The sequence below is a fragment of the Mirounga angustirostris genome, unplaced genomic scaffold (genome assembly GCF_029215605.1).
Source record: "Mirounga angustirostris isolate CCGP_5_RB_7025 unplaced genomic scaffold, mMirAng1.0.hap1 SCAF_12, whole genome shotgun sequence".
In the NCBI taxonomy this organism is placed as follows: Eukaryota; Metazoa; Chordata; class Mammalia; order Carnivora; family Phocidae; genus Mirounga; species Mirounga angustirostris.
The window spans coordinates 43498103-43519782 of record NW_026991720.1 but is presented as its reverse complement, the minus strand read 5'-3'; the positions used below and the strand labels follow the sequence as shown (position 1 = coordinate 43519782).

General features: G+C 37.6%; 1 protein-coding gene and 1 pseudogene across 12 annotated transcripts in view; one reads left to right on the top strand and one right to left on the bottom strand.

Annotated features, from left to right (window-relative positions):
- Positions 1–21680, top strand: part of BBS9 (Bardet-Biedl syndrome 9) — a 452171-nt gene that overhangs the window by 49101 nt on the left and 381390 nt on the right. The gene's annotated exons all lie outside the window — the stretch shown is intronic.
- On the bottom strand, positions 739–1091 carry LOC123835411 (gamma-aminobutyric acid receptor-associated protein-like 2; annotated as a pseudogene).

Below are 21680 nucleotides of genomic sequence, written 5' to 3'. Positions count from 1 at the left end.
AGTAACCCTTTTCCAATCTACATAGAAACTCTTGCTTGCAAATTTAAATTCTAAAACACAGGGTAGAGATATATGTTAATGTTTAATATGAAAAACAAATGTTTGTTGACTCCTACCAGGTTAAAGTTATTTTAAGAGTACATTAGTAGTACTCTGTGTAGAGGATATCTATCTATCTGCACACACACACAATAACATATACAATAAACTTTAAGTAGATTATCGGTTTTTTTTGCCTTTATAAGAGGAAGTTTAATTGTTAATTATTTACCTTAATAGTTTCAGAAAGAGGAACAGATTAGCTCAGTCCAACATGATTGGCAGTTGGCAAAATCTAGTGAAACAAGTGTTCTGATTGCTAAGGATTTAATTTGGGTGCTTTTAACACTGAGCCATCTTTAACACTTCAAACATAATCCAGAAGAAATGCATCATCTCCCTCCCTTTCATTATAATACCCTGCCTACGTTGCTTTAATATGGAAATATCTTCATTAAATATGATTTTCAGAGGAACAAGTTCCCTGGAGAGTACAGCCATGAGGACAGTGCACAAAAAGGAAAACTCATAACAAAACTCTGTATGTTAATTTACTAATCTAAGGAAACAAAACCTTCTAATATATTAAAAAATAAATCCAGTTACAAGTGCACTATGTGTAGAGTCTGGTAACTGAAAATGGCTGGCTATTTACAAGATACGCAAGCAGGAATGGTGCACCTCGCCCGGTGTTGGCCCTCAGAAGCCAAAAGTGTTCTCTCCACTGTAGGCCACATATAAGAATCCATCTTCATCTCTTCCTTCTCCTAAAGCTGTCCCATAGTTAGGCTGGACTGTGGGACTGTTTTACACTCAAACAGGAAGATTGCCTTTTCAGAAGGAAGCTGGATCCTTTTCCTGATGATCCACATGAACTGAGCCACACTGATGTCAGATGGAACTAGATACTTCTGTTTGTCATTGTCAACAATCTGAGAGCCTGAGACTTTTTCCACAGTCACTGGAACCTGATCGGGATATTTCGTTCAGGTCTTCGCAGATTCCATGCACCTGTGTTCCAGCAAGTGGTCCTCCTTGAACATCCACTTCATGGCGGTGGCGGGGAAGGGATGCAGCCGGCTCTCGGAGCTGTGGAGCTCAGTGCACCAACCACAACAACAATGGCCTAGATTCTTTTTGATGTACTTTTGGGTGGTTTCCAATTTTTTTACTAATGTGAATAAAACTGCTGTGAACATTCTTATATAATTCTTTATGTGGACAGTAAATATTAAAGTGTTATACATATGTAGGATGATTTAAGAATTATATTGCTAACTTTTTTTCCAAATTTTTTCACTATTATAAATTTTAAGATACTCAAGAATATCAAGAATAGAGTTCTAATATTAGTAGGCATGCTTTATGTGGAAGAATAGTATTGTGTGTACTTACCTCTTCAACTTCTAAAGATATAAAATTTGTACCATCAGTATTTCATATAGTACATAATTTAAGTCACTTCTGGCTAATTTAGAATATCAGAAATGATTAAGCTTGGTATATCAGAATGAGGCCCCCATATTATATTAATTTGAACTGTATTTCTGCCTAAGTTAAAAATAAGCAAGATTTTAATGCCAAATTTCCTTACATTGAAATTTATGAATAAGAAAGCATTTCTAGATTTTTGCTAAAATAAGACAGTATTATTTAATATGGAAACAATAACTGAGAAGTATTCCTAAATCTAATTTGGAAAGTTATATTCATGATTTTAGGGGACTATGAACATAAGTGAGTGGAAAATTAAGATTTCATATGGCTTTTTGCAGCTGGTTAAGTCCTATACAGTTCATTGTCTTAAAGATGAAATTTGTACAAGGTTTTGGAAGGCAGGAATTGTAGATTAAAAGTTCTCGTTTCAAAGGTAGTACAAAATGGTTTTAACAATCTATCATCTTTCATTTACCAAAGGAAATATGTAAAAAGAAAAGGAAAATGTTCAGTGGGAACAAAACATTGAGATGATGAAAAGCTACAGGAAAGAAAAAAGACTTTAGAAAGACTACTAAAATGAAACTAGCTTTTTTTCCTCAACAATCTGTCTGAATTCATTTTGCTTTCATTATATATCTAGCCTAGAGGCAAAGTATGTTGAGTATTACAACAAAGAGGGTGTTATAAGGAGGGCTTTTAAAAAAATAATAAAGTATAACATATGTGTAAACCATGCAACTTTGTAACAGGAAACTTTATAATAAGGGAGGACTGTGCTTAGCTTTTCCACAATTTTGGAAGAATGAATTTTATTAGGTGTTAGACAAAGAAATTATCAAGTGACTTTTATGCTGTAAGGTTGAAAGATTTGTTATGACCTTTTCTAGACCTTAGCAGTGGTTTTAATGTGGGCCCTGATATATTAGAAACAGTGCCTAGCACTATTAATATGTCTACTGTTGCTAGTTCTCTTAAGGAATATGATGTTTAACTTTGGCCTTTCAATGAAAGATTATTCAAAATCCTGTTATTCTGTGGTTTTCTCAGCAGTATTAGGCTGTTCTTGAATTGATCAACACATAATATAATTTGGGAACCCAATCAATGGTTCTTTTATTTTTGAAAGATGGTGACAAATTCTTTTGAAACTTGGGAAATTAGCTCCATCATTCATCCCTTACTCTTTCTTTGCTTCTCCTGCCCAACTTCCTAAAAACCATATTGTTTTGATGTCAGTGTGTAGAATAGATTATCTGTTGGGGAATCAGTATGTATTAATTATATTTGAATAAATGTAAGCTTGACAAATGATATGGGTAAGTAGGCGTTGTGCCTAATAGGTTATTCAGTTAATGAGGACACTAAAATTAGGGACCTCTAACATGCCAGAACCATATTTCTTGTAAATTTTCCCCAGTTTTGAGATTAACTGGCAATAGCTATATTTTTCTGGCTTTTTAAAGTCTAATATGGTAGAGTTTTAGGATTTATATAGTGCTTATTATAGAATAGTTGAGCTCTTTGTATTTATCACACTGCTATTGAAGTGAGCTAGAAGTATAGAAATCAGTCTTCTACCTTTTGGTTTTTCAGTAATCTATCTTTTAAAATATTATATCCCATACTCATTTTCCTGTCTTCTCTCTCCCACTAAAAAAATGATTACACACCATGCACATTTACGTACTGTTTTCATTGAAGGTGGGGGAGTTCAATGACCCCTTAATATCCAGCCCACTGTAGGGATGTTAGAAAATCAGAGATGAAATTTCTCGGCTTAGGTGAGAGATGTTAGAAATATGTTAGCAAGATAGATTATTACATATTTAAAAATAGACTATTTACTTTAAACCTTGCAAGATCACAGAAGCATTCAAAATAACTTTTAACCATGTGCAGTTCATTTGATAAAAATAAAAAGCCAAATAGTACAGACAAACTTATGAAGGCATCATTTCCCCCTCATGGTTAACTCCTTATCTCTAAATAATGTAATTACCCACTACTTTTGAATTCATCATATTTAATTTTTTTCTGTTGATGTACCACAGTGACAAAGTGTTTTGATTAATGACACATTCTTTCTCTTATCCTTCCAGTTATATCACTGTCTCATTTCCATTGCTGCTCATTTCTGCACCTACAAAAAGGATACTCAAACTTCTATTTCTTGTTTTATCAGCTTTCAACTCCTTGATTCCACATTTTGTAAAACGAGCACATTAGTCATTTTATCTTTACCATTATTACTCTCTACCTTAAGTTTCTCAACTTCTGTCAACTCACCTTTATTCTTGCTTTGTCGAGGTTAATAAAATTTACATACTGGTCTGTAGTTGTAGCTAAATCTTCTGTGACTTCTCTGTAGATGATTCTAAAAGTTAATACATATTTTGTTTGAGATATGTAAATATTGTTCAATGTAGTATATACTAGGATCATATTTCCTTTCTTTATGGTTACAATGTCCTGTGCTACTCAAAGGAGAATGTTTCTAGTAGATTCTTTTTTAAAAAAATCATACATTTCTTAAAAAAAAGTCATATATTTCTTTACATAGCCTTATAATTCCTCAAGTTTTCTAGGCTTTCAGTCATACCATTGAATCTGTCAATTCCCTGTAGTTCCTGGGGACCTTCTTGTTATCTGGAGGTATGGGATTTTTTTTTTCTCCCCAATTTTTTTTACTTTTTGAATTATCACATTTTGTTCTGGAGTGATTTTTATTTCATTCTTTTGTTTTTCTTGGGCTTTTCTTCTTTCTGGCCTTCCTCAAGTGTTTGGTTGTCAGTTTTTTGTTTTGTTTTGTTTTGTTTTTTTGAGGATCAATCAATAGATTAAGTACTGTGAAAATGGGTTGGGTTTTGACCAGCCAGCCTAGCTTTAAAGTGAGTGGTTGGGGATCTAGTTTAAAATAGGGACCTCCAAATATCAGAATGAGGAGAGGAGGCCTATACGTTCACAGGAACTAGCACCAGTATTAATCACTATAGTTCTTCCCAGACAGGCCAATATTTCTTTAAAGAATAAAACCCTTTCTCTCTTTCTGTTTTGTTTTGAGGGTGAGGGGCAATAAATACCTGCTTGTTGAATATATATGGCAAGTGGGAAGAGGGAAAGGAAAGAGGGCAGTTGGCTAGCTGGCTGTTCTTGGCTATCTATATATCTAATCTTTCTTTCAAAACATTTTTATTGATATATAAGTCACTTATACAATTCACCTATTTAAAGCACACAATTTAATGATTTTTATTATACTCACGGAGTTGTGCAGCCATGACCACATCAATTTTAGAACATTTTTCCACTCTAAAATAAACCTCTTACCATTAAAATGGTTCTAAGACTCAATTTTCAATGTGTGGAACAAGGATGGGGGTGGGGTTCCCATGCAGTTCCAAATAATTCTCCAGACACCAGCTTGGTGTTCTATAATTCGATTTAATCCTGACACTATCCATCTGGAGATAGCATCAGATCCCACAGGTTAAAGGGTCAGTTCTACAGGATTGTTCCCCACCCCCACTGCACCCAACCATTTCCCCATTTCAGATGCCAGTTTTAAGCCCATGTTGTTACCTGTGCTTCCGACCCACCAGATACAGATTGGAAGTTCCCACGACCCCCTCCTTAGACTTCAGACAGCAGTCCCAAGCCTAGGTTGTTATGTGTACTTCTGATGGACCAGCTATAAATCAGAGGTTCCCATGACTTCCTCCTTAGGTTCAATTAATTTGTTAGAGCTGTTCACAGAACTCAGACAACTTACTAGATTACTGGTTTTTTTTGTTTTTGTTTTTTAGTAAGGGATATAACTCCAGAACAGCCAGATGGAAGAGTTGCATAGGGCAAGGTATGGGGAAAGGAACTTCCATGTCCTGTTTAGGTATGCCACTCTCCCCAAATTTTCATGTGTTCACCAACTCAGAAGCTCTCTAAACCCTGTCCTTTGGGTTTTTATGGAGGCTTCATTACCTAGGCATAATTGATTAAATCACAGGCCGTTGGCTATCTGTTCAACCTCCTGCCCGCCTCCCCTCCCTAGAGGTTGGGGTGGTAGGATTGAAAGTTCCAGCCCTCTAATCATATGGTTGGTTCTCCTGGCAAAGTCCCTATCCTTAGGTGAGGTCCAAAAGTCACCTCATTAACGTAATAAAAGACACCTTCATCGCTTCCAACACTTAGGAAATTGTGAAAACCCTTGGACATTTCACATAAATGGAATCATACAATATAAAGTCTTTTGTGATGTCTTTCTTTCACTTAGTATAATGTTTTCTTTCTTTTTTTTTAAAGATTTTATTTATTCATTTGAGAGAGAGAGCAAGTGAGAGCATGAGCGGGGGTGGGGGGCGGAGCAGCAGAAGGAGAGGGAGAAACAGACTCCCTACAGAGCAAGGGACCATGGGGCTCAATCCCAGGACCCTGAGATCATGACCTGAGCCGAAGGCAGACACTTAAACAACTGAGCCACCCAAGTGCCCTTTAGTATAATGTTTTCAAGGTTTATCTGTACTGTAGCATGTGTCAGTATTTCATTCGTTTTTAATGTAGAATGTATTCTGTTGTATGAATATACCACATTATATTTATCTATTCATCAGTTGATGGACATTTAAACACTTGATCTTAGCCAAAAGGCCAAGAAGCCATATTTGATGGGTATTTAGATTTTCTACTTTATGGCTATTGTGAATAATGCTGTTACAAACATTCATATACAAATTTTCATTTCTCTTGGATATATATCTAGGAATAGAATAGCTGTAACTCTATGCTTAACCTTTTGAGGAACCACCAAACATTTTTCTGGAGTTGTAAACTTATTTTCATTCCTACCATTGATGCACTAGGGGTCCACCCAAGGATGAGGTTCTCCACATTCCTGTCAGCACTTGTTATTATCCATCTCTTTGATTATAGCAACCCTAGTGAGTGTGTGGAGGTATCTCATTGTGGTTATGATTTGCATTTCTCCGAACTGTGCCCGTGGGGCGAGGGGCCAGGGCTTGTCAGTTGGTGGGCTTCTCTTAAGGACAGTTAGGGGACTACCTAGCTGTTTTCCTGGGGACTCAGATATCTGTAGGTGTAGGTCTTTTCTCCTGAGGTGGTCTTCTTTCTCTAGGGGTTTCTTTAACTTCTTTCTGGGGATCATGAACCTAGTCCCATGGTTGGAGAAGGGAATTAGAGGATTGACTATCCAGGATATAGACTTTTTCTTCAACCATGTATTTTCAGTTACTTGCCCCATTCCCATGCTATTCTCTGTGTGTCCCTTTAATCTGGAGTCCCTTGTTTCATTTAACTTCTCCAGAGATTATATTTCCTGGTTTCTATGAAGGTCTGTGTATCTATTACTTACATAGATGTTTAAATAACTTTCTTGTCTTCAGATCCCATCTTACCTCACTTTCTCTGATGCCTGGTGCTTTTACTTTCTGAGTCTTTTTGGAATTTTATGGGGTAAATAAATATATTCTTCAGGCATTTAGATTTGACCTTGCTGTGTCCTTTTGTATTGTTTACCTCTTCTCTGTTCACTTCTCATCTTCATAGATTGTGGTTAGGCTTACCACAGGTCTTTTGATTTCTTTGAAGGAGTTTATGTCTGTTTATTTTACTCCTTTTTGTGTGGGGTGGTTTTTTTGAGAGGAGAAGAGGACATAAGAGTTTTTAATTAACAATCTTGAAATAGGAAGTCATACTAACTCTTTTGATATAATGCGTCAGAGTCACTAGTCAGGTAAAGAAAATGTGAGTGGCTGTCTCCACAGGCTCTTAATTTCTGCCCTGAGTGAAATCATAATAAAGGGGGTCAGAATGCTTGCCAGGTTGTGATTACAGAAGCTTGGCTGTAAGTCATGGGCAAAAAACTTGGTTGTCTGCCCCCACAGTTGAGTGAGTGGTTTCACCTCTGGGACCCAGTGAATGTTCAGACGGTTGAGTAATCCCACCTCAGGCACAGGGTTGGCAGCAAGGCCAGTAATATCTGAGTACTTGGCATGATAATTAATGGGGAATAGATGGGGAGTATAAACATTTGACAGGATTTTGTCTCTTAGTTTCTTACAGTTTCATTTTCATTGCTATCAATAGGATTGGTTTTGCTCAGAGAATGGGGGTATTCTTAATTTTGGCAGATGCAAGGATTACTTTCATTCTAATATGGTTTCTCCAGGGAAAGGAGATGGGCACTATGTTAGTCCGTGATCTACTGTAAGAGCTTTTTTTAAGCCAGTTTATTTTTGCTAATTTTTAAATTTTTTACTTAAAAAGTTGAAATATGGTTGATATACAATGTTACATTAGTTTCAGGTGTACAACATAGTGATTCAACAACACTATAATTATGCTATGCTCACCACAAGTGTAGCTCCCATCTGTCACCATACTTTGCTATTACAACTGTATTTTCTATGCTGTACCTTTCATCTCTATGACTTACTCAATTCATAACTGGAATGAGCCCATCAGTAAGGTCAGAAGATGATGGGTAAGGTCTTGTTTAAGTTCTTAGCTCTTTGGTAGGTTGTGGGGATTGAGTTAGTTCTATTTGGATCACATAGAATTTGGGAACAGATGCTGGCTGACAAAAATCACATGTTTGCTGTGCAGAGAAAAGACAAAACTCTAGAATAGTGGTTCTCAAACTTCAGTGTCCACTAGAATCACCTGGAAGGCTTATTGAAACACAGGACTGCTAGGTCCCACTCTCAGAGTTTCTGGCTCAGTAGGACTGGGATAGGGCCCAAGAATTTACATTTCTAACAAGTTTCTACCTGATGCTGATACTGCTGGTGTGGGGAACTACACTTTGAGAATCACTGCTTTTGAACAACGGTTCTTAAATTTTAGTGTGCAAAGAATTTTCTGGGAAGGTTTACTGAAAGTGTTGTGTCTAGGACCTCACTTCTGGAAATTCTGATTTGGAAAGTTTGGGGTGAAGCCTAGGAATCTGCATTTTAAAGTAGCCTAGCTAATTCTGTGTTTTTTTTTTTTTTTAAATTCCACTATGTAGATATATACCACATTTTATCTATCTATTCATCATTTGATGGACAACCCCAGATAATTCTTATACAGGAACCACAGAAGATCAGCATACCATACTATGAGAAATGCTGCTCTGTAGGTTTCATGTAACAAAGATTGTAAATTAATCATCCTGAGGCACCTGCCTGGCTCAGTCAGTAGAGTGTGCGACTCTTAATCTCAGGGTTGTGAGTTTGAGCCCCATGTTGGGTGTAGAGATTATTTAAAACAAATTAAAAAAATCATCCTTATTTATGTATTTTTACTAAATCAGAATACTACTTTTCTAATTTCCACATGTACTTTGGTATCAGTCAGTATCCCAGCAGGAAATAGAACTTATCTCGGATGATTTAAATGAAGAGATTTTAGTGAAGGGATCATTGACAGGTGTAGGCAGAGTTAAGGGAACAAATAATGAAGCATCCAGATATTATCAGGAGTGGATCAACTTTTACCACTTTTAGGGTTGAAGGGGCAGGAGGAAGTAATGGTATTATTTTGAGGGTTTATTAAGAGCGGGGGCCATGGAGAAGGGCCCTTCCTCTTACTCTTCATTCAGGCAGGGGAGGCACAGTCTCATCAGTCAACTTTTGTTGCAAGGTGTTATTTTTGTCATTTTCCCATCTGAAACCAGAATTGCAATGTAGTCATCACTAGTGCTCATCATATAACCTAGTGGGAAAGGGGGTGGGATGGTGAAGAAATAATTAATGTAAAATATGCTTAGCTGTAACATTTTCCATTTTTGTAGCTGGTCAGCACACTGAAGTTGAAAATCATAACTTTCTTCCTCCACTACCTATTTTCTATTCTCCTTATGTTTTTTCAGCACATTGGCTAGTCAGGCTTCTTTGCCTTCATACTCCAAAGATCTGATTCCTTAAGTGTCCTATATTTATTGGGTTAACATAGTTTTTCATTAAATTTGTTATTGGACATAGGAATAATACTAAGAGGCTGGCCAGTGAATCCCTTGGATTTTAGACATGTTTATCTGTTCCTCATGTACAACAGCCACTCAGTTTCCTCTTAGTAATAGGGAGAAATGACTCTGTCAGCACATTAACCTTTTTTTTTGCCTGTGGTGGAATCCCAACTGGGGCATTCTCAGCTTCAAATTTAATAGGACTGTGACTGTGTTCCTTGCTGGAAGCTTTTCTGGGAACTAGGATCTTTAATGTCTTCACAAAGTATGTCCATGATGAGAAATCCTTCCACACAGATCCTTTCTGGACCTCCTTTTTACCAATATTTCAGTCTTTTTCTTTCTACTTCCTTGATCCCAACCCATTAGCCATTACCCATGTATCAGTGTAAATCTGAATCTTAGGCTGTCTCACATTCCCAGTAAAGTGATAACGAGATGTATTGCTCAAAATTAAACTCATTGGGAGTATTTTCCTTTGTTACTGTTTTTCAAGGAAACTTTGGAGTGAGAAACTGATGTTACAGCTTACCCGTGCTGCCAGCATATCATGTAGACGCATCTGTAAACCAAGGCTGTGGGTTTTTTTCTTCTTCTGTTCATTGGTCATAGGAAATTGAACTGGAAATTGAAATGAGGTCATGGAAGAGGCAGTGAAGCAGCTGGAGTAGGTACTATGGGATTTGAGCCACTTATTCAGTTTATGACTTCTTTTCTTATTCATATATTTCATTTCTCTTTAATGATAAGGTGCTGTTTCACATACTCAATTTCGTAACTCAGTAGATTGGGTGACCCATTTCATGATGGGCAGCTCTGGTCATGTAGTCACTTGGTGTCCTGTAACTAGATGTTCTATCTGTATCATGGCCCTGCAGAACTAGGAGCTGTTTCTCAAATGGAGAATAACTGTTGACAGATAACCTGAGTGTCTGTACAATGACTCTTCTTTTGGGGGTTTTCAGAGGCTCTATAGAGTACACTTTTCTGGCATAGGTAATTCAAGTACTACTGGGTCTTTTGGGCCATAGAAAATCAGCTTACTTTATAGGTTTTATCAGCCTCAGAGCCCTCTCTTGCTCTGGGCTCTGCTTAAAAGTAGCCACTCTACCTGAATGTATGACACATTGCTTCCAAAATTCAAGGACAGTCTCCATGTTCTGTGCTTTTTTTTCTTTTTGGAAGGCAGTGCAAGGTGAAGCAACATCTTTTTTTAGAGGGCATATTCTAACACGTGCCAGATTTTCCTGGAAACTTCACAGTGTGGTGGGCTCTTGAATTTATGGGGTACTTGCCACTTCCTGCTTACCAGATTTACTTATAACGTCATCGGTATTGGACTAGTGCTAAAAGAAGATATCCGTTTTTAAAAATTTTGCACGACAGAGAGTTTTTACTTGTAAATGCTTATCAGTACGCCAAGTATAATGTGTAACTAGTTTTTGAATTCCATCATCTAGTAATTTTGATTAAGAGAAACTAAAAGCAGCCCAAACAATTGTACTAGTATTCTTTGTACTAACCTTATCCAGAAAGGACTATTTTAAGGCTGGCTGCTGTTTCACACAGGTTACAAATAACCATTACTTTTTCTTTTCTTTTTTTTTTTTTTTAAGATTTTATTTATTTATTTGACAGAGAGAGAGACAGCGAGAGCAGGAACACAAGCAGGGGGAGTGGGAGAGGGAGAAGCAGGCTTCCTGCCAAGCAGGGAGCCCGATGTGGAACTCGATCCCAGGACCCTGGGATCATGACCTGAGCCGAAGGCAGACGCTTAACGACTGAGCCACCCAGGCGCCCTAACCATTACTTTTTCATAGATGAAATACCTGACCTTCAAGAAAGCTTTAGGGAAAAAAAAAATTAATCCCTTTCTTTCTTAATTTTTTTTTACTTATCCAAGAAAGAAAATGCCAGTATTGATATATATGTTGCTTGAGCTAAAAAGCTTGGGAAAACACACAATGTATACCCATTAAATTTCTTTTTTTAAAGGTTATTATTTATTTTTTATTAAGTAATCTTTATGCCTAGTGGGGCTTGAACTCGTGACCCCAAGATCAAGAGTCGCATGCTCCACTGACTGAGCCAGCCAGGTACCCCACCCATTAAATTTCTAGCATATGAGGTAAAAAGATAAAGTCTTTGAATAAGCTCTGAGTATGTACCAAGAAGCTAGATTTGCTATTCTTCCAAAAGTAAAGGAACCTACTATATAATGTACGTCAGTAATTTCATGGCTTTTCATAAGAATATAACTTGAGTTTTGCTAAAGCTTCATATTCTATGAAGGCATTTGAAATGCCAATCCGTGGAACAGGCTCTTTCTTTTTCCCCTAACTGTTAATGGGGCGATTTTCATGGATTTCTGGTGGGATGTTGCACACAAAGACTAAAAGGTTTTCCAGGACTTCATCCCTGTTCTGCTGGAAGTAGTTCTGGAGGATGGATGGTCATCCCCTGGGTCTTCTTTTCCACTTCAGTGCTGCACTGGGATCCCAGAACCGCTGCTTCCTTGGCCTTGAACTCTTTCTCCCTCCGCAGGTGATGTTGTTCAATTTTAGCCTGAGCTTCTTTGGCCTGCTTTGGCCTCAGGGTTGTTTGTTTGTGGGCCTCAGACACCAATGTGGCCTGCTTTTTGCTTGCAGTAGCTGCAGGGTGTGCTGTAACTGACTGGCCGCGGCAGCCTGTACTACTGTCTTTGACAGGCAAAGGGAACTACTTGTGACCTTTATTCATTTGGATTGAGAAATGTAATAGATTATTAATAGATTTGCACCAGGTTTCATGAGCTGTGTTGACCTTTTCCACTAAATATATCTTATTTTTGAAGAGCAGCTGTAATTGGAATTTCTCCTAAGTTTATGATAATCCATAGTCGTTATCCAAGATCCATTTGGCTCTTTCACAGGCCAAATAGGGTAATGAATGAGGATGCATCATTGTTGCATTTTTTGTCTTTGATGGTGGCACTAATCTCTGCAGTTTCCTTAGGGACGAGTATTGATTTTGAAAAGTGTGCTCTTTTGGTGGGTTGGGAGAAGTTCCAAGGGATTCCAGTTAGTCTCTGCTATCATAATAACCTCTTAGCAGAAGCTAAGGTAGGGATTCAGCTAGTTTATGAGTATATCTGTTCCAACTTCGTATTACATCAGTGAGAAAATAATGGCAGGATGGGTTTATGTACCCGCTGGATTTACTGTGAGAAAGACTTGGGTGAAAGTTTCATTTATAACTAAAATTAAAGCTTTAAGTCCCACTTTGACTAGTGGGTCATGTGACATTCGACATTCTCAGGCATTAATGAACCTAGAAGGTCTGTGTATTTCCTTTCCTTTTATTTTATTTTTTAAAAGATTTTATTTATTTATTTGAGAGAGAGAATGAGATAGAACATTAGAGGGGGGGAGGGTCAGAGGGAGAAGCAGACTCCCCGCTGAGCAGGGAGCCGGATGGGGGACTCGATCCCAGGACTCCAGGATCACGACCTGAGCTGAAGGCAGTCGCTTAACCAACTGAGCCACCCAGGCGCCCCTTTGTATTTCCTTTTAATTTGTGCACCATCTCTCCGTTAAATGGCCATCATAGGTGCTTTTAGGTTCTCCACGTACCTTGATTTGGGAGTTCAAGGTCCCAAGCTTTTTTATTTTGTAAGTGCTTAAGCAGAGCAGGTTGCCCACTTAAGGAGTCTTTGTAATTACTCTTGTCATCAAACAATCAAGTGCAATAGCCATTTATCACTCAAAGCCCAGTCTTCAACTGGCACTTTATCCCACACTGTACCAATAATAATTTGAACAATTATGATTCCATTGCATGCCATGTATTTCTTTTGTTTTTTTCTCCCCACCCCTACAGGAAGATCATATGTGCATTCATCAGCTATGTGAGCAAACCAGTCCCCAAATTCCTACATACTGTATCAGTTAAGATCCCAGAGGGTATTATGCTAAGCGAAATAAGTCAATCAGAGAAAGACATGTATCATATGATCTCACTGGTATGAGGAATTCTTAATCTCAGGAAACAAACTGAAGGTTGCTGGAGTGGTGGGGGGTGGGAGGGATGGGGTGGCTGGGTGATAGACATTGGGGAGGGTATGTACTATGGTGAACGCTGTGAATTGTGTAAGACGAATCACAGACCTGTACCTCTGAAACAAATAATACATTGTATATTAAAAAAAAAAAAAAAGGTAGTAGGAAGGGAAAAATGAAGGGGGGGGAATCAGAGGGGACGATGAACCATGAGAGACTATGGACTCTGAGAAACAAACTGAGGGTTCTAGAGGGGAGAGGGGTGGGGGGATGGGTTAGCCTGGTGATGGGTATTAAAGAGGGCACGTATTGAATGGAGCACTGGGTGTTATACACAATGAATCATGGAACACTACATCAAAAACTAATGCTTTAATGTATGGTGATTAACATAACATAATAAAATAAAATTAAAAAAAAGATGCAAAAAAAAAAAAAATCCCAGCAGGAAAAAGCATTCATGGCAGATGGTTCCAAGAGACTTTAAAGACGTGGGATTACTTATAGAGGGGTGGGAAGAGTTAAGAAAAGAAATTATCTCTATAGTTAGCAGAATAAATGTAAATTATCTAATTTAAATAATTATATTTTGGGGTATGTTTGTTATGGCAGCTTGACCTTTAACGTAACTAATATGATAATTTACATTATTTTTTTTTTAATTATTTTTTTTTTTTAAAGATTTTATTTATTTATTTGAGACAGAGAGAATGAGAGAGACAGAGAGAACATGAGAGGGGAAGGTCAGAGGGAGAAGCAGGCTCCCTGCTGAGCAGGGAGCCCGATGCGGGACTCGATCCAGGGACTCCAGGATCATGACCTGAGCCGAAGGCAGTCGCTTAACCAACTGAGCCACCCAGGTGCCCGATAATTTACATTATTATGGCTGTGTAGACACTACTGACTGCTGAGGCATGATTATATTTCTTCTCTGTTTTCTCTGAAGTTAAAAATAATTTAAAGGACATTTTTATACCCTTTAACCAGATTTCTCCATTGTTAATATTTTTATCTCATTTGTTTTATCACCTCTTTCTTTTCTTTTCTTTTCTTTTCTTTCTTTTCTTTCTTTCTTTCTTTCTTTCTTTCTTTCTTTCTCTCTCTCTCTCTCTCTCTCTCTCTCGTGCTCACTCTCTCATGCATACACTTAACTGACTGAGCCACCCAGGCACCCTTTAGTGTGTATTTCTTAAGAATAGGAATATTCTTACATAACCACAGTACAGTTATTAATTTCATAAAATTACATTGATATAATACTTTTATCTATTCTAAAACCCGAATTCTAATTTTGTCCATTGTTCTAATAATGTAAAAAGGTGCTTTATAGCATCCCCCCCACACTATTACAAGATCTAGTCCAGTCTGTATTCATTTGCATGTATTTTTGGCCTCTTTTTTTTTTTTTTAAAGATTTTATTTATTTATTTGACAGAGAGAGACATAGCGAGAGAGGAAACATAAGCAGGGGGAGTGGGAGAGGGAGAAGCAGGCTTCCCGCAGAGCAGAGAGCCTGATGCGGTGCTCGATCCCAGGACCCTGGGATCATGGCCTGAGCCGAAGGCAGACGCTTAATAACTGAGCCATCCAGGCGCCCCTTTTTGGCCTCTTTTAAGCTGGGAAATTTCCACAGCCTTTCCTTGTCTTCTGTGACATTGACATTTTTGAAGAGACTCTCTCACCACTTAAAAAAAAAAAATTCTCATTTTGTTTATCAATTGTTTCCTTGTGACATTAAGATTATACATTCTTGGCCAGACTAGTATACTACTGCCAAGAATAGGTAATATTGCATTTTCTGTACAGTATCATGTAGAGTCACCTTCATTGATGATTAATTTTGATCTGCTGGTCAAGGTGTTGCCTGACTTCTCCACTGTATAATTACTGTTTTCCCCCATTGCTACTAGTAAGCAGTATACATATCCTGCTTTTCCTCAAAAGTTCCCCTTAAATTTATCATTCATTGTTGATTCTTGCCTGATAAAATCTTTACAGTGATGGTTACAAGGTGATTTTTCTAACTCAGCACTTCCTTTATATTTGTCATTTGGCCCTCAGTGTTCTTTAAGCAGTAGATTTCCCTTATCCCTCATTTATTCATTTGTCTATTATTAGTGTGGACTCATGAATTTCTATTTTTCTCAATAGTTTATAAGTCAAGGGCGCCTGGGTGGCTCAGTTGGTTAAGCGACTGCCTTCGGCTCAGGTCATGATCCTGGAGTCCCGGGATCGAGTCCCACATCGGGCTCCCTGCTCGGCGGGGAGTCTGCTTCTCCCTCTGACTCTCCTCTCTCTCATGCTCTCTGTCTCTCATTCTCTCTGTCTCAAATAAATAAATAAAATCTTAAAAAAAAAATTAAAAAAAAAATAGTTTATAAGTCAATATTGAACTTAATACTTTTGGTGCTGAAATTGTCCCAGATTTGGCCAGTGGAAGCCTCTTTAAGCTAGCTCCTGTGTCCTTGTGACATGCCTTTTTTCTTTTTTTAAGGACTTTTAAAACTTTATAGCACAGCAGGATGTTCCAGGATCATCTTATACCTATCCTGCTCTGGCCATGGAATAAGCTATTTCTCTGGGCAACCCTGGTTCCTATTAGTGGGAAATGGTATTAGAGACTGAGATATGAGTGCTGGTGTGCTCTTGTTACATGGTATCTTTGCTTTTAGGCCCTTTTAGAAGACAAAATTATAAATATGTACATGTACATATATTTACACGTACATGCATAAGCACATACATAGAAACATGCACAGAAATATGGATATATGCACATGAACGTGCATCAACTTAGACATATACATTATTTAGATATCATGAGTTCACACCAATATCTCCAATTTTAGTCTATCCCTACATGGTTCTTTTTTCCTTTCCCATTCCATATTTATATCCCTTCTTCCAAAGTGGATCCCTGGCTCCCAACAACATTCACACATGTATTCATTCACTCATTCCTGTAACACATGTAAAGTAGTTTCAGAATGTCTTCTGACCATATCACTACAATAAACAAACCTCTGTTCCTTCTCTTTTTAGCTAACTCACTCCCAAAATCAAGTGCTTCTCTAAGACTGACCCTTGGAATCGCGCATACTTTCAAGTTCCTTCCCTCTGGCCAGAGCCATGAACTCCTAGGTCACAACCCATGTTGAGTATTTTTGCATTATTGTTTCACTTTTTTCTTTGATTTTTATCTGTCCTTTCCCTAAGATCTCTGCTTCCCTCTGTTCCTTTTCATCACATCTTATCAGCCTTTCTTTCTCTACTTTCTCTACTCTTAGGTTTCTGGTAGTAACATTGGGCTCGTGGTAGAATTGCTGTTGGAATTCCCCTGTCCATATATGGTGGAGGTTGCAGTATTCCCTGTATCACAGTAATGCAGAAGGTACAGGGTCAATGAGTTTTATGTCTCTCCTCCTCTTGCCCCCCCCAAGGAGAGTAAAAGAGGAAGGGCTTTGAATTAGGTGACCACCATTACTCTGTGAATCTAGAAACTCTGTTTTTTAAAAGACTTTTATATCGGGGCGCCTGGGTGGCTCAGTCGTTGGGCATCTGCCTTCGGCTCAGGTCATGATCCCAGGGTCCTGGGATCGAGCCCTGCCATCGGGCTCCCTGCTCCGCGGGAAGCCTGCTTCTCCCTCTCCCACTCCCCCTGCTTGTGTTCCCTCTCTCACTGTGTCTTTCTCTGTCAAATAAATAAATAAAATCTTAAAAAAAAAAAAAAGACTTTTTAGATCTCATACATATTAAAGTGAATATAAAGGGACATTATGAACAATATTATGCCAATAATTTAATAACTTAGATGAAATAATTTCAAGACCATAATTTACTAAAAACCAACACAAGAAGAAATGGAAAGTTTTAATAGCCCTATATCTATTCAAATTTTTGAATTCATAATAAAAAAACATTTCACAAAGGATATTTCTAGCTTAGATAGTGTCACAGGTGAAATATAATAAAAGTTTAAGGAAGAGATAATATTAGTGTTATATAAACTCTTTCCAAAATAGATGAGGAAGGAATGCTTCCTAATGCATTTATGAGGCCTATATAGTCTTGATACTAAAGCTGACGAAGGTATTATAATAAGGAAAAATTACAATCAGTATCCCTCATTGACACAGATGCAAAAATAATATTAGCAAATGGAATCTAGCAGTATACAAAATGGATAACCTATCATGACAAATTGAAAGTTTCTTGCAGGAATATAAGATTGGTTCCATAACTGAAAATAAATCCATACAAAAACAAGAAGAAAAGCTACAAGATTTAACATAAAATGGGTTATAGACCTAAATTTAAAAGCTAAAACTATTAAACTTGTCAAAGAAAAAAATATTTATTTTTATAAAGAAAATTTTTATTACATTGGAGTAGGCAAAGATTTCTCAGGCATACAAAGCACAAATCATAAAAGAAAGGAAATATAAATGAATTATACTTCACCAAAATTGAAATCTGTCTTCAAAAGATAACTTCAAAGGAAAACATTTTTTTAAAATAAAGATTTTATTTATTTGAGAGAGAGTGAGCACACGAGCAGGGGTGTGGGGTAGAGGAAGAGGGAGAAGCAGGCTCTCTGCTGAGCAGGGAGCCCCATGTGGGGCTCGATTCCAGGACCCTGAGATCATGACCTGAGCCGAAGGCAGACGCTTAACCAATTGAGCCACCCAGGCACCCTGAAAAGAAAACATTTTTATAAGAAAATGAAAAGGCAAGCCTCAGACTGAAAGAAAATATTCACAGTGCATAGAGCTGACAAATGTGTTGTATCCAGAACATATAATGGATTCTTATTTCTCAATAAGAAGATAACCCCATTTTAAAACATGGACAGGGTGCCTGGGTGGCTCAGTCGTTAAGCGTCTGCCTTCGGCTCAGGTCATGATCCCAGGGTCCTGGGATCGAGTCCCGCATCGGGCTCCCTGCCCCGCGGGAAGCCTGCTTCTCCCTCTCCCAATCCCCCTGCTTGTGTTCCTGCTCTCACTGTGTCTCTCTCTGTCAAATAAATAAATAAAATCTTAAAATAAATAAATAAATAAATAAATAAATAAATAAATAAATAAATAAATAAATAAAACATGGACAAATGTTTAAAGAGACATATCACAAAAGAAGATATATACCAATGGCCCAATAAGGACATGAAAAGATGCTCAGCATCAATAGGCCCCAGGGAAATTCAAATTAAAACCACAGTGAGATACCTCTACATATCCAGCAGAAAAGCTAAAATAAAAAAAGGCTGAAAATAACAAGTTCAGTTACTGTGAACTTGTGACAACTTGATTTTTTTAATCTAAAATGTAATGTATTTTATTATTTATTTTATTATTTATTTTTTTTAAATTTTATTATGTTATGTTAGTCACCATACAATTCCTCATTAGTTTTTGATGTACTGATCCACGATTCATTGTTTTCATATAACACCCAGTGCTCCATGCAGTATGTGCCCTCCTTAATACCCATCACTGGGCTCACCCATCCCCCCACCCCCCTCCCCTCTAAAACCCTCAGTTTGTTTCTCAGAGTCCATAGTCACTCATGGTTCATCTCTCCCTCTGCTTTCTCCCCCTTCATTTTTTCCCTTCCTTCTCCTAATGTCCTCCATGCTATTCCTTATGTTCCACAAATAAGTGAAACCATATGATAATTGACTTTCTCTGCTTCACTTACTTCACTTAGCATAATCTCCTCCAGTCCCATCCATGTTGATGTAAAAGTTGGGTATTCATCCTTTTTGATGGCTGAGTAATATTCCATTGTATATATGGACCACATCTTCTTTATCCATTCTTTTCTTGAAGGGCATCTCGGCTCTTTCCACAGTTTGGCTATTGCGGACATTGCTGCTCTGAACATTGGGGTGCATATGGCCCTTCTTTTCACTACATCTGTGTCATTGGGGTAAATACCCAGGAGTGCAATTGCTGGGTCATAGGGTAGCGCTATTTTTAATTTTCTGAGGAACCTCCACACTGTTTTCCAAAGTGGCTGTACCAACTTGCATTCCCACCAACAGTGTAAGAGGGTTCCCCTTTCTCCACAACCTCTCCAACATTTGTTGTTTCTTGCTTTGTCAATTTTTGCCATTCTAACTAGTGTCAGGTGGTATCTCAGTGTGGTTTTGATTTGAATTTCCCTGGTGGCACAAATGGCTAACAGACACATGACAGCTTGATTTTATGTTCTCATAGGGCAGATCTGTGGGAAGTCCAAGGTATTTCCTAAACTTCTTTGACTTGAGATACCTTAACTCCCAAACTCTCTTCCCTGTGGATCTCATTAAGGCTTGGTTTTAGGCTTTGGTAGGTGGGTTTAGAGCAGGGCTTACTCTGGGGCAAGATTCTTACTCTTAAGGGAACAGCAGCCTTTCTCAGGGCGTTTACAAGGTGTTAATGAAGTCTCCCCATCTCAGCTGGGCCAGGCCTTTAATATCCCCCAACACTGCTTGACTGCTGGTATCTATTCTGTTCCTTCCCCAGTAGCCATCATCCTCTGGTCAGTCCTGCACAGTCTCTCTGTGTGCATGGTCAGGTCGGTGCTCAACCAGGGGCTCTCAGGGATCTATCTCACAGCCTTCTATTCTCCCAGAGTGGCTGCACCAGTTTGCATTCCCACCAACAGTGTAAGGGGGTTCCCCTTTCTCTGCATTCTCGCCAACATCTCTTGTTTCCCAAGTTGTTAATTTTATGGTAGTTTTTATTAAAAATAGTCATTTTTTAACACTAAAGGTGCTTTTTTTGACAATTAGTATTTCTGCTTACATGAACCATTATTGCATCTGTGCAGTATTTTGAGCTTAAAGAAACTTTGAAAACAAAGGAAATGATTAAAATTCAAAAATTTTAGTTCCCCAAATACTAACTTACCTGCTGATTACTTATATTTTGTATTGATTCTGTACAATATTTATAATGCAAATATATTCCAATTATATTTTGATACAGGATAGCATTTATAATCCTCAGAATATACATATATTTCAATCATGCCAAGGTAACCCTGGTGTTCAAACAACAGTAGCTAGTCTGATGTTTAAAAGAAACACTTGCTCGCTGAAGTACATTCCTTTTGAGGCATGGACTGGAAACCATGTTGAGTATGCTAAGTGATTCCATCTGACCTGCAGAAAATCACTACTGGTTACATTTTCACTTTGCACATATGTTACTGACAAAGCCAACTGGCTGAAGTAAGCTTTTTGAAATGGACATTTCTGGTTGAGCTTTTGGAAGACTGCATTTTTAAATGTGAAACATAAAAAAAATACTGTTCACTGGTTGCGTATTAAAAGCAAATGGCCAGAGGAAACAAGATGAATTATAAAAACTCATAAGATGAAAACATTAAATTTTGTGTACAATTTTATTATTTGTAGTAGGTTTAAAAATAATTACACTTAATATAATAAGCCAACCTCCTTAAAAGAGCAAAAAGATACACTATCAACCTCAGACATTACAGCAAAGGATACATTGATATACCTTAATAAAGAAAAGATTTTGACATTGTTCCTTTTATAAATATTTAATCATATAGGTTTTATAAATATTTTATAAATATTTAATTATATAGGTTTTATATGTACTGAATGAAAGACTTGGAAAATTGATGTGAATCAATGTATCAGTGTACTTTTGACCTTTGAGGAAATGCAATCTGGGCTGGAAAAAACTATGAACTTGAGGCAAAATATTCTGAGTTTGAGTCTTTGTTTTGCCATTGACTGACTTTGTCAGTATAAAACACATCCTCTTTTTAGCCTTGGGTTTCCCTTAAAATATGGTTCTGTGTTTGCCTGATCCTGTCATTGTCAGTAATGAACTGTTATTTAGAAGTAGCTTAAGCTCCTGGTAAGAAAGCCGCTTTTGTAAATTCCGGGTATTATTTTTATAGTGTGCAGTAACTGAACTGGTGAAGCTAGATCTTATGAACCACATGTGACATTGAAAGATTGCTGAATATTCAGAAGTAGTTACACAGGCCTTCTTATTTAGTTAGGATTTACCAGGCTTCTTCTGGGAAGCTCTTTGCTAGATACTATTAGAGTTATAAGGTAAATACATGCTAGTGTCCCAGCCCTAAGAAAGGAAAGAAACCAATATCAGAAACTGACATGAGTTACATGCTGACTTGTGCCAAGTACTTTACTGGTGATTTACTGACCTCATGCAATCACCTAC